We start from the raw sequence: 12,813 nt of genomic DNA on the forward strand, positions 1-12,813 counted from the left end.
TCCTATCGTCATTCTTCAGCATATATCTTTGGATTGTATTTTTAGAATGTTTGATTTTTAAACATTGATGTTTGAATTGCTAACCTGAGTTTCTTAAATTAAAAAAAAAAAATCACTAAATCAATTCTGGCTTAGGATTAGGACAGAATTTCTAACAGTTTGAGAGGACCCTAAACTTACTCCTGCACTGTAAACTAAGTATTTAGGCAAAGCAATGTTCTCAGGATTGATTATAAGCTCCAAATATTGATTGGCTCTAGGAAACGTTGGCATCTCTGCATCCTGCACTGTAAAGTATTCAGCCAAGATTTGATCCCGCACGTAAAAACAGACAAGCACATTGGTCTCACTTAGGATGGAAATTTGCCTTCATCTTCAATAAATGGTAAAATTATACATACCAAAGAATTGTTCTCAAATAAACATCTTGGGCTGCTGAGATGACTCTGTGGGTTAAGCTCTTGCCGCCAAGCCTGAGGACCTGAGTCTGATGCTCACAACCACACGTGGGAAGGAGAGAACTGACTCCCATAAGTTGGCCTCTGACCTCCACATGCATGGGTGTGGGCATACACACATGTACGTACACACACACACACACACACACACACACACACACACACACACACGTACACACACAGAGTAAATAAATGTTTAAAAATCTGTAACGGGGGGTTTTAAGTAGAAACAGTTTAAGAGGCCCTGCCCTAGCTCACCCAGGTGCCTGAACGGATCTGTCCCCCTCCAGCTGAGTGATGTCACCCATGCTCTGGGGTCTCCTACCACAGTGTGGTAATCAGAACTCACTCCAAGGGCTATCAACTCTATGTCCACAGGCACCTACTAGAATGTGGGAAGCTGAGATTTCAGAAGGCAAAGCTCAGGCGAGAACATGAACAACGCCTGCTTGACCACCCAGGTACCCCTTAAACACTGAGTCCAACCAAACGGGCAATATGGTGTCCTGTCCTGGGCCACTGCTTTCCTCCCATTTCCCCCTTTTTTTGGTGGGTTGGGATTGGACCCAGGGCCTTATACAGGCTCAGTAAGCAGTCTACCACTAAGACACGCCCCTAGTCCCCACCTGGTCCTGCCACTCATCTCTATCCCCTTTCAGACCCCTTTAAAGTGACAGTAGCCCGCCCCCCCCCACCTCACCTCACCACCACCCCCCATCCCCCCACCCCCCCCACCCCCGCTTAAAGTACCTGAGGCCTTCTCCATCACTTTGATGATAATCCCACACCTCGGCACAGGCCTGGAGGGTGGGGAGCGGAGGCAACCTCGAAATCTCAGCTCCCCACCCTACCCTGTAATTAAAGCACTGCTGTGCCGCTCACCCGGGATGGTACAGCTCTCTCTGCCTCTTTCTTTAGGGACAGACTTTCACCTCCTGTTCATCATCCTTTTAAAATGTGGGGCACACCCAACCTTAATCTCTCTAGAGCCTTTCCCATGCTACCCCAAACCCCTACCTCTCCTCCAGCTGCCCCTCCCACCCCTAAGTGCACTCAGAGCCATAATGTATGGAACCAAACGGGTCCACTACACGCTCCCTGGCCTGTCATCCAGACTGTCACACCTCCACAGGCCATTTCCCGCTTTTCCTACCACAGCCACAGCCCCGTCCTAGAGACACACGAGCTGGCCATTAGAAAACGCCACCTTCCGCACGCCTTTTAATCCCAGCACTCGGGAGGCAGAGCCAGGCGGATCTCTATGAGTTCGAGGCCAGCCTGGTCTACAGAGTGAGTTCCAGGACAGGCACCAAAACTACACAGAGAAACCCTGTCTCGAAAAACCAAAACAACAACAACAAAAAGTCATCACCTCTAAAAACTTTTTTAAAGCATCATTTATTTTTATTCACGTGTGCAAGTGCCTGCTTTACAGTATATGCACCATGTGAGTACGGTTGCCCATGGAGACCAGAAGAGGGCGCCAGATCCCTCTGGAACTGCAGTTACCAGTGGTTGTGAGCCCCCTGATGTGAGTGCTGGGAACAGAACCCTGGGTCCTCTGCCAGAGCACCCAGTACTCATAACCACTAAGCTCTCTCTCCAGGCCCCAGACTACTTTTTTTTTTTTTTTAATTTGTAACTTCTGCTTGAATCTCCACTATAAATCTCAAAGTCAAAGACCAAAGACAAAATACACACATACACACAAACACCTCCCGACTGGGGGTATAGCTCAGTGGCAGAATGCTCAGCTAGCACGACTAAGGCCATACGTTCAATTGCCAGCACTGGGGGAAAAAATACATCACAGCCAATAAATAAACCCTCATTACCAGGTAAGGCGAGTCACTGAAAGAGGGGATGTGGCTCAGTGAGGTACCCGTGTAGCATACATGAAGTTCTGGGTTGGAGTTGTAGCACAAAAAAACAAAATTGGTAATGAAGGCGTCGGCCTGAAAGGCCTGAAAGTCGAGAAGGATGAAACTCGCCCCAATGTCCTCTCCATTCCCGCCCTAACTGGCTAAGCCTGCCTCAACCAGTTCTATGGCTCCTTGAATGACAGACACCCTGGGGAGGTGAACTCAGACCAGGACAGCTGGCTAGCCGGGTTTGCGCTGTTTGCCTTGACTTGAAGTGATCTGCAGAACTGAGCTGTCATGAGGACGGCAGCCAGTGACTTCTGGTGACGCTAACAGTGTCAGCCTGTGACCCAGTGACAAATGGACAGAGCAGGGTGGCATCTGCCCCTGCAGAGCACCCATGCCAGGGTGTCCGAGGTTGCTTCTTCCACACCAAGAGTACAGAATCACACTTTCTGAGCTTGACCTAATGATCCTCCTGCCTCAGCCTCCGGCGTCCTGGGATTATACAAGCACACCATTATGAGTGGCCCAAGACTTCCACAAACAGCTCCACACCCTGACAGAAAGTAAACAAGATGGAGAGGGTCCCGGGAACCAAAGACATGAGCGCCAGCAGCCTCCAGTCTGGGCTGTCCCCACCAGTCTCCATACTGGCCACAGGGCTCCTGCATCAGGGTATCCACATGGCCTATGGCCGTCCCCCCACTCCAAACACATCCTCCCTTGTCCTTCCTTTCCCAAGCCTTAATCTTGGTTCCTGACATAGCCTATTTTCATAGCCACAATGGAAAACAAGCCCAGAGGTTCTAGTGTGGAGCCGGCTAAGGGAGGGTGCTGAAGGCGGGTGGGGGAGGGGCACGGAGGAGGAAGCCGTGGCTCACGACAGGAAGCTGGGCTTTTCCCCTTGCCCTTTGTCCAGGCCGCCGGGTTAGCCCACAGACATGGCACAACAAAACCCCATCAGGGTGGCCACTCTGACAGCACAGAACGCTGCCTCAGCTGCCGGCCACCACCGTGGAACAGCACACACTTTCCTCCGGTAAAGCGAAACCAGAAACCAACTTTGGATGAGACTCCCGTCCCTGGTCCCTGTCCCCTCAACCCCCACTTCCTGAGGGAGGCATGTCAGCTAAGAGCTAGGATGCTTGGGTCCAGTGTGCCAGCGTGCCTTTGTGACCTGGGACAGGTTTCGACCTTTGGGAACCCCGGTTTCCTCCCTGCAGGAGGATCTTGAAAGCACTGACCTAGAAGTCTGCGGGGTCACGGATGCCACAGGAGGGACAAGCCCATTCCTGGAGCCGCCTAGCACGGGGCCATGGGGCGGGGACTCCACAGTGGCAGGTCACTGTGATTCCTGTGAACTTTCTCACTCAGACTGACTGGGCAGGGAGAGAGGAGTTTGAGGCAGACAATGGACAACACATCAGGAAATCCACTCCGCCAAGATCAGAAGGAAGGGCTGTCCCTCAGGTCCCCAAGCGCGAAGGACCCCAAACACTCCTGCCTGGCTTTAGTCTTGGTTGTTTTCTGTGAGAGCATGGGGTTTCCTCCATGGGGCCTCATGCTGTTACTTAAGACAGTCCCAGGAGACACCACGGCCAGAAACCACCAGCTCAACAGCACAATAAACCTTCCAGCTGCTCCCATGTTCCCTCCCTGACTTGGAGGCTGGGAAGTCAACTGTTCTGGCTCATAAAACACTTTCAGAGCACACCCGATCTCAGACCTCCTTCGGGTGACTGGCGGAGCAGGGCAGCAGGTGCCAGCCCGCACCCAGCTGCTGCGCCTGCCATTTAGATGCGGTGGCTTTCTTCATGCAGAGGAAGAGATGGCATTTCATGGCAGGGGGGCCCGAGGCAACAGACAGGATCCCCCCCCCTCTGAAGATGCAGAGGGCCGGGAAGCTTAAGGCTTCGAGCCTCCATTATGAGGCTCCATCTCAGCATGCTGGGTGCTTGCTCATTTTAATTGGTACCACCAACAATCTGGTGACATCCGGCACTCTGCCCTATAAAAGCCAGAGGAATGACTCTGGCAGAGCCAGGTGGCCAGGCAAAGTGGGAGGTTGTGGAAATTTAATTGTTCTTGGTTTCCGACAGCTACACTGCCTCAGTGTCCCTGTGTGGTGGTAACCACCTGCTGGGCTGGGAGTGAGGCAATATGGATTCACACCGCGTCCCGAGTTCAAGACTCCCACTCACCGCAGACATTCCGTGGAAGAGCCTTGTCCGCACGCAGCCTCATCACTATGTCATGACTGGCCAAGCATGGACCACGTGATCCACAGCATTTCGCCAAGTCCCCACCCACCTGGCTGGGGGACCATAAGGACCCTGACATACAGCAATGATGCTGCAGCCTGAAGAACCCAGGTATGTTCTCAGCTAGGACTGAAGGCCTGGGGCTTGACTCCAGAACTCACAGCCACCCCACCAGACAGGCTACAAGTGTCAGAAGCCATGGCGGAGCCCCTTGGGTGTCCCTCCCTCTCTGACACGCGTGCTGGCATGTTTGGCCCCCACAAAGAGCTACAGGGTGAGACAGCTGCATGGAAGGATTGTTGAGCTGATCATCCCTTGAGAAAAGCCCTGCTGTCCCCTCCCAGCTCCTCTCGGCCACATCTGCCTGAGGCCAGCAGCTCTGGTCACCTAGACCGTGGCTGGTGCTAGCTGGCTCAGCCTATATGAAGTCTCTAGAAATGGAGCCAGGGTGTCACACGCAGGTCCCTGTGAGGACAGTGGCCTTCCCTATAGATACGGCACTGTGTCCTAGGCTTGAGCATTAAGACTCTGTGTTCTGTCCTCTGAGGCCCATCCCTGACCAGCCTGTCACCTGGAAACCATAATAATGCCACACCAAAGTAACCAGGAGACCAGGGCATAGCCATATCTGTTCCTCATCAGAAAACACATGTGTGGGCTTAAAGGCATGGGGGAGGCAAAAATCCTATTGGGAATTGCCAGGAGGCACCAAGCGTACCCACTGTATAGACTGCCATGTACATGCGGCCCAGACTACTGCCCAGCATGTGTACAGACTGTCTCTAACCACCCAGCCACACCACCAGAGAGACGCAGTCTCAACCCGTCTCCCCCTCAACAAAACAATAAAGAAAAAAATTCCTGGGGCTGTGTAGATGGTTCAGTGGGTAAAGGTACTTGCTACCAAGTCTGACGACCCGGGATGCACATGGTGGAGAGAACTGAGTCCCGCAGGTTGTCCTCTGACCTCCACATGTGTGCCACAGCACATGCATATGCGTGCATGTGCACACATACACACACACACACACACACACACGAAATAAACATACTATAAAAACAAATCTCTATGTTGAAACGCTGACCTTAGAGCCTCAGAATAGGAGGCATATGGTTCAAGATGGCGTCTTTAGAGGTAACTGAGGTAAAATGAGGCACTGTGTGGGCCACAGTTTTGAGGAGATAGCAAGACAGCCATCTGCAAGGCCCATGGCTGCCAACTCCACTGACCTGCTGTCTGTACCCTGCCTGCCCTGGGTACCCCAGGGTCTACAGCAACTGTAGACAGGGCCTGGGGCTTCCAGAGCTGTCAGGTATTTACTGGAAGAGATGAGACTCTGCCCCTGGTGCTAGAGCAAAGACAGAGTGCCACTCACATCTGACAAGGGCCTTTTGCCGGCCACTCCTGCAGGCTTCCGGGCTCCAGAAACCCAGCTAAGCTCATTTCTGCCTTGGCCTGAGAAGTCCCTGCACCTTCAGGTCCTAAGCTAAGAGATACAAAGATGAATAGAACTCAGCCCAGCAGGTGACCAGATGGCTAAGTGAGTAATTACCATGTGATGGCTATCTCCCGGCCCACAGCAGGAAAGTGATTCATTAACTCTCTCTAAGCGGAGACTTAGGAGCGCTCACAGAAGTGTGCAGAGCAGGAAGTTTTCAGCTCAAATTGGAATCCTTCTGCAAACAGGAGAGCCGGGAATGTCTTCCAGACGGCCTGCCTGATAAAAGCCCAGGCTCCAAACAGCACTGGGGACTCAGTGGATTGAAGGGGAGAGTCACACCACGGGCTGGCCCAGGAAACAGGGCCCCGACAGGAAAGAAGGCGTGGGACACACCAGGCCGGGGACCCTGCGCAAAACCGCTTGGCTTCACCTTGTAGGGATGGGACAGATCCCAAACAGCTTGAGGACAGGAAAATTGCCAGGTTGGGTGTGGTTCACGTTGACAGCTCAGACAGCAGGGGGACCTCGGGACAATGTGAAAAATCTAAACACGAGATAACCAGGCCTGGGCAAAGGTCTGGGGCTTTCCTGTGACAGTTCCACCCAGCTGGCTAGTTTTCTATCAAGATAAGTCAAGGGTCCTTTCAGGAGAGGGAACCTCACTTGAGAGAACACCGCCTATCAGACTGGCCTGTAGGCAAGTCTACAGTGCATTTTCTTTTTTGTTTTGTTTTGAGACAGGGCTTCTCTGTGTAGTTTTGGTGCCTGTCCTGGATCTCACAAGTTCTCTCAAACTCACAGAGATCCACCGGGCTCTGCCTCCCGAGAGCCGGGATCAAAGGCGTGCGCCACCACCTTGCAGTGCAAGTTCTTGATTGATGATTGATATGGGAGGGCCCCAGCTCACTGTAGGAGGTACCACTCCTGGGCTGGTGGTCCTGGGTGCTATAAGAGAGCAGACTGAGTGAGCCATGAGGAGCAAGCCAGTAAGCAGCACCCTTCCATGGCCTCTGCATCAGCTCCTGCCTCTGGGTTCCTGCCTTAAGTCCCTTCAGTGATGGAGTGTTATCTGGAAGTACAAGAAGAAATAAACCCTCTTCTACCCCAAGCTGCTTCTGGTTATGGTGCTTTATCACAGCAACAGAAACCCCTAATGAAGACATCTCTCCTGAGAGAGGTCCCGCTTGTCCTCAGCCAGCTGTGCTGGATGTGGCCTCTGCTTCTCAGAGCTTTTAGGAAGTACCCCATTAACAGTGTGAGAGAGGGGAAACTGAGGCACGAGTGCCCTGAGCAGAAAACACAGTGCCCCGTGTTGAGAGATTGTATGCTTCTGTTCTTAAGCCAAAATAAGCGACAGACTTCAGGCAAGATCCAGTGGCCTCACTGGCGGCCCTGCAGGGGAGTCTTATTGTCTCACTGGCCCATGTCTTCCTCAAGCCCCTACAGCAGCCCAAAGATGGCCTTAGGTGCAGAACTGGGTCGCTCTCTTCACTTCCATGGGTGGCAGAGCAGGACCCCACTCCTAGCTCGGGCACTCTGGAGGAATCTAAGAGCATGAAGAGCGCCAAGGTTCCCATTTAGAAGTGGGCACCAGTCACATCCTTAACAAGCCAGCCACCCCTACACCGTTCAGTCTACTTCCTTTTGCGGGCCCTCCTGAGGGGGTGTCCCCTGAGGCTGACTCATCTGCCTCTCTCTCTCTCTCCCCAGAGCAACTCCACAGTGGTATGGGAAGAGCAACCAGAAGGGATCTGCTCACTGGCTGTGTGACCCGGCCAAGTCAGCGGACCTCTCTGAGGCTGTTTCCTCCTCTATAAAATACAGGTAGCAATAGTATCTCTCTCTGTCTTGTGGTCACATGACAAGTCTAGGATGTGCCAGGCCCTGGGCTGAATCCTCAAGACAGCAAATAAATGAACTCAAATAAAAATATTAGCCTACCCTAAGGGCTTCCAGGTGTGTATGTGTGTGTGTGTGTGTGTGTGTGTGTGTGTGTGTGTGTGTGTGTGTGCCTGAAGAGCTGGTAAAGAATGGAGATGAGGGAAGGAGGAGGAGCTAGAGGAGGAAGAAAAAAAGGAAGGAGAAGGGAAGAAAACTTCAGCCAGACAGGCCTGAGTTCAAACCTTTCCTCCCTCAGTAGCTGGCTGTGTGGCCTTGGGAAACTTACTCAATCTCTCTGATCCTTAGTTTCTTCCTTTGTAAAACAGGAAAAATATTGCCTTCTTTGCAGGAGCTCTTAAAAAGAGAGTCGGGGGGCTGGAGAGGTGGCTCAGCAGTTAAGAGCACTGGCTGCTCTTTCAGAGGACCCAGGTTCAATTCCCAGCACCCACATGGCAGCCCACAACTGTCTGTAAATCCAGTTCCAGGGAATCTGACACCTTCACACCAGTGCACATAAAATAAAGCTAAATAAATTATAAAAAAAAAAAAATGGGGCTGGAGAGATGGCTCAGCGGTTAAGAGCACTGGCTGCTCTTCCAGACGTGAGTTCAATTCCCAGCAACCACATGGTGGCTCACAACCATCTACAATGAGATCTGGCACCCTCTTCTGGCCTGCAGGCACACATGCTGTATACATAATAAATAAATCAATCTTAAAAAAAAAAAAAAAAAAAAAAAAAAGAGTCGGTTGAGATCAGGAGTCAGAGCCAGGGTTTTGTAGGCCTGCATGGCCCTTAGGGGGAAAATCAGGTTGCTCGGGACAGTGGTGGTGAGCATGAGGAGGTGACAGGGTGGTTTGCTCTTCTTCAGTCCACCCCAGTGAGCTGCTAGATCCCCAAAGCCCAACTGTATTCTCTCTGGACAAAGGAGATGGGTGTGCCAGGCTCCATGCCTCCTGGTCCCCGATGTCCTCCCCTGTGGGTGTGAGTGTGGTAGCCCTTGATCCTCCACCCTGGCGGGCCATCTGCACTCACTGCGAAGCCCTGAAGCCCTGCTCCCTGCCTGAGGGGACCCTCTGCTAAGACAAGTTATTTTAAGCCTCTCCTGAGCCCTTGTCCTGAGCGGACCGAGCGATGGTTTCGGGATGAGGACCAGGAAGGGTTTTAAGGCCTCTCCCTCTGCCAGAAAGACACTTAAGAGTCGGCAACACCGGACGGCGCATCCCCTCTCTCGGGGTTACTTTGTACCGGGTTTCGATTCCCGGAAAGAAACCCCAAAGCCTTGATCAATAATACACCACCACAAGGCTCGCCCTCCACCCCGTTCTGAGACGGCAGATCCCTGGCAGAGAAGCTCGGCTCCCCTCCCACCACTCAGGTGGGGACCCACAGGTTATGTTTTCATTCACAAGGAATGAGGCAGGGAAGCGAGGCTTGCCTGAGGTCCCCTAGCAGCAGGGACAAAGCTAAGTAAGTGTGTACGGAGTGGGGGCTCCTGGGGGGGACACTGGACCCCAGAAGCACTGCAAGGCTGGGCTCACACCCACAGTGCTCCTAAGAGCAAAGTCGGTGCCACACCTGGGATGGGTGACCAGGGCTCTTCTTCCTCCCTGAGCGGACATGCTGTGAGCCCCGCCCACCCACCTGTGAGCCCCGCCCACCCACCTGCCTGTCAGCTTACTTTTGTTGGGAAGCCCCTCTTGGCCCAGGCCGTTGGAAGGAGCCAGCGGGGCACTGTCACCCTCCTCCAAGGTCAGGATGAGCGGCACGTCATCATCTAAGCTCACGGCCATGGTCCCCTGTCCCGTGGTCCTCAGGATGCAATGGCCAGGGCTTTAGACGGTCTCCAGCTTGAGCTCCTAGTCAAAGCCACGGGGCCAGAGATGCTTCTCAAAGCCTGCTCCATCAGAGGCATCTTCTAGGGTTTGGAAGAGAAAAAAAAAAAGAAAGGTAATGATTAAGACATAATCGCTACTGATGAATGTGTTCTAGAGTCAGGGAGCGGCAACGGCTGTGCGACCAGAGGCCAAGCTAAAAACCACTGAATTTTCTCTTCTGTCATAGTAACTTACAGCATAAAAATTGCTGGGTTTTTTTTGTTTTTGTTTTTTTTTTGTTTTTGTTTTTGTTTTTTGTTTTTTGTTTTGTTTTTGACAGAGTCTCATGTAGCCAACATGGGCTGCAAAGTTGCTACAAAGCGGAGGATGACTTTGAGTTTCTGGTCCCCCTGCCTCCACTGAGAATACAAATGTGTACCACAGACGGTTTAGAGGGACTGGGGACTGAACCCAGGGCTGTGTGCATGCTAGGCATCACTCTGCCCGCTAAGCCATAGCCCACACCACCACTGTATTTCACCTTAAAAAGAGCTAGGAATCGCAACACATGCTGTGATCCAACACCTGGGAGGCTGAGGCAAGAGGATAACAGAGTTCAAGGCCAGGTTGGACTATACAGCAAGAGAGAGTGTGGGCTGGAGAGATGGCTTAGAGGTTAAGAGCACTGGCTGCTCTTCCAGAGGTCCTGAGTTCAATTCCCAGCACCCACATGGTGGCTCACAACCATCGGTAATGAGATCTGGTGCCCTCTTCTGGACAAAAGAACACTGTATACATAATAAATAAATCTTTAAAAAAGAGAGAGAGAGAGGGAGTGTATGGGGCAGTGGTGGCGCATGCCTTTAATCCCAGCACTTGGGAGACAGAAGCAGACAGGTATCTGTGAGCTTGAGGCCAATGGTCTACACAGAGTTCAGGCCGCCAGAACTACATGAACAGACCATGTCTCAAAAAAGGAGGCCTAGCGGGGCTGGAGAGATGGCTCAGCCGTGAAGAGCGCTTGCTGTTCCTGTAGAGGACTCTTTCTTTTGGTTCCCAGCACCTACATGGTGGCTCAGAACCATCTTTCACTCCAGTTTCAGGGGATCCAACACCCTCTTCTGGCCTCCTTGGGCACCAGGCACACATGGGGTGCACACACATGTATGCACAGGTAAAATACTTATGCACATCCAATTTTAAAATAATGATGACAAACACATAAAATACAATACAGGGAAGGTTCCTGTAAGAACAAACACAGAGGTAACCATCTCTGGAGGGGAAAGAATGGGGTTAGAGTGATCAAAACTTCCCTACTTTGCACTTATCTCTGTGCTTTGTAAAGGTCTTAAAGGGAACACAATGTATAACGATAATAATAGCAGTTCACCTTCAAAGAATACTCAAACATATGCCAGAGACCCTACTAGCGATTTACAACTAGGTGACCGAAATCTCAAGAATAGCCCTACACATCAGACAGGGACAGAGACATCAGGTAACCTGCCCGAGAACCCACAGCCAGAAAGCCAAGCTTTGCCTTGCCCACACCCCTAGCCATTACACCACCTACAGTGCCCTCTAAGTGCCCAGGTCCTGTCCTCAGACGACAGGAATAAAAAGTGAGTGTGTCCGGCTCTCCAAGCTTGCCCCGGTTTCTCTTACGTTTGTGAACAACTTCCACTTCGGCTTCGTCAAGTGCCCCCTTGGGAACACGTAAGATCACTCTGGCTTTGCTGGCGGCCAACACACATTGTTCTTGTATGCACCTCCTCGAGGGGGATGTTTGGTAAGGAAAAGGGGACCTGCACATTTTTTTTTTTTTTAACAACTTGGAAATCAGAGTCCTTTTCAAAGGACGCGTCCTTCCCTTCAGGCTTAGAAAAGAACTGGTGTGTTAAGAAGAGAGGTTGTTCATACACCCCACTTCTGCTTACTGAGTTGAAAGGAAAAGCAAAGCTCAGCAGATCTGCCCGGAGACCTTTGAACTTGGAAACAGCAGCCTCCAGCTGTGGCCTGTGCACAGGAGAGATTAGGACTCCAACCCAACCAACGACAAAGGCAGGGTAACTGGGCAATGCCTCCTCACCCACCAGACACCCACAGCAGGTTTCTTTCAGCCGAGGCAGCCGGAGAGATAAACACCACGCTGCAGCCGGCTAAGCATGCAATTCTCTGCCCAGTAAACTTCCTGCAAGTGGAGTTTTTTTGTTGGTTTTGTTTGTTCCTTTTTCCTCCAGATTTGGGGGTTTGTTTTGCTTTGAAATCTCAGGAAGGGGAGAGACATGAGGGGAACTACCACAACAGACCATCATTTGGCTGTCTGAAGGACTGTGCTGGGCTTTGTAGTCTGACTTAACTTTTTCCTCTCCCAGCACCTGGTACTGGCTAAGCTCACTCATCTAACATACTTCCTTGAAGCCACAGAAGGCTGTGACAGCGCACTCTTCTATTTTTCTGGAAGGCAAGAAACTCTCCCAACTCATAATAGGTTTCTATTTTTTTTTTTTTTTTTTTTTTGCTAGTATCCTCATAGCTAATGGGTTTTCCGGTTTAACTGCTGAACATATGACTCCATTCTTGCGAGCCCTGTCTTACCTCAATGGCTCCAGGCTGGTGTGACTTTGTCCCCACCGTCTAGAAATATTTCTGGCGTCACAACTTGGGAATGATCTCGAGGGAGTCCAAAGAGGCCACTAAATATCTACAGAGCACAGCTGAGACCTCACCCACCGGAAACAATCTCCTGGCTCAGATTCAACAGCTCTGCCCTCGGTGGAGCCTGGGTTAGCTAGCGTGGCCGCTTAGCGTGGCTAACTGTAACTCCTCTCTCGTGAGTAAACAACCACAAGTTCCTTCAGGCCGACTGGAAAGCAGGTGGCACGAACTGTGGCACTTCCCACGTAACTATTCCTAGAAACTGCACGCCACTTAAGTGAGATCCAGCAATCCCTTCTCTCGTTTTTTTTTTGTCTTTTGAAACAGGGATAGTCCTGTCTAGTCTTGGATAGCCTTGAAGTTGCCATCCTGCTCCCAACGAGCTTATGACTTTTTAAAGAGAAAGAAATGAGGCCCAGAGGGAAGG

This window comes from Peromyscus eremicus, chromosome 23, assembly GCF_949786415.1.
Source record: "Peromyscus eremicus chromosome 23, PerEre_H2_v1, whole genome shotgun sequence".
Taxonomy (NCBI): Eukaryota; Metazoa; Chordata; class Mammalia; order Rodentia; family Cricetidae; genus Peromyscus; species Peromyscus eremicus.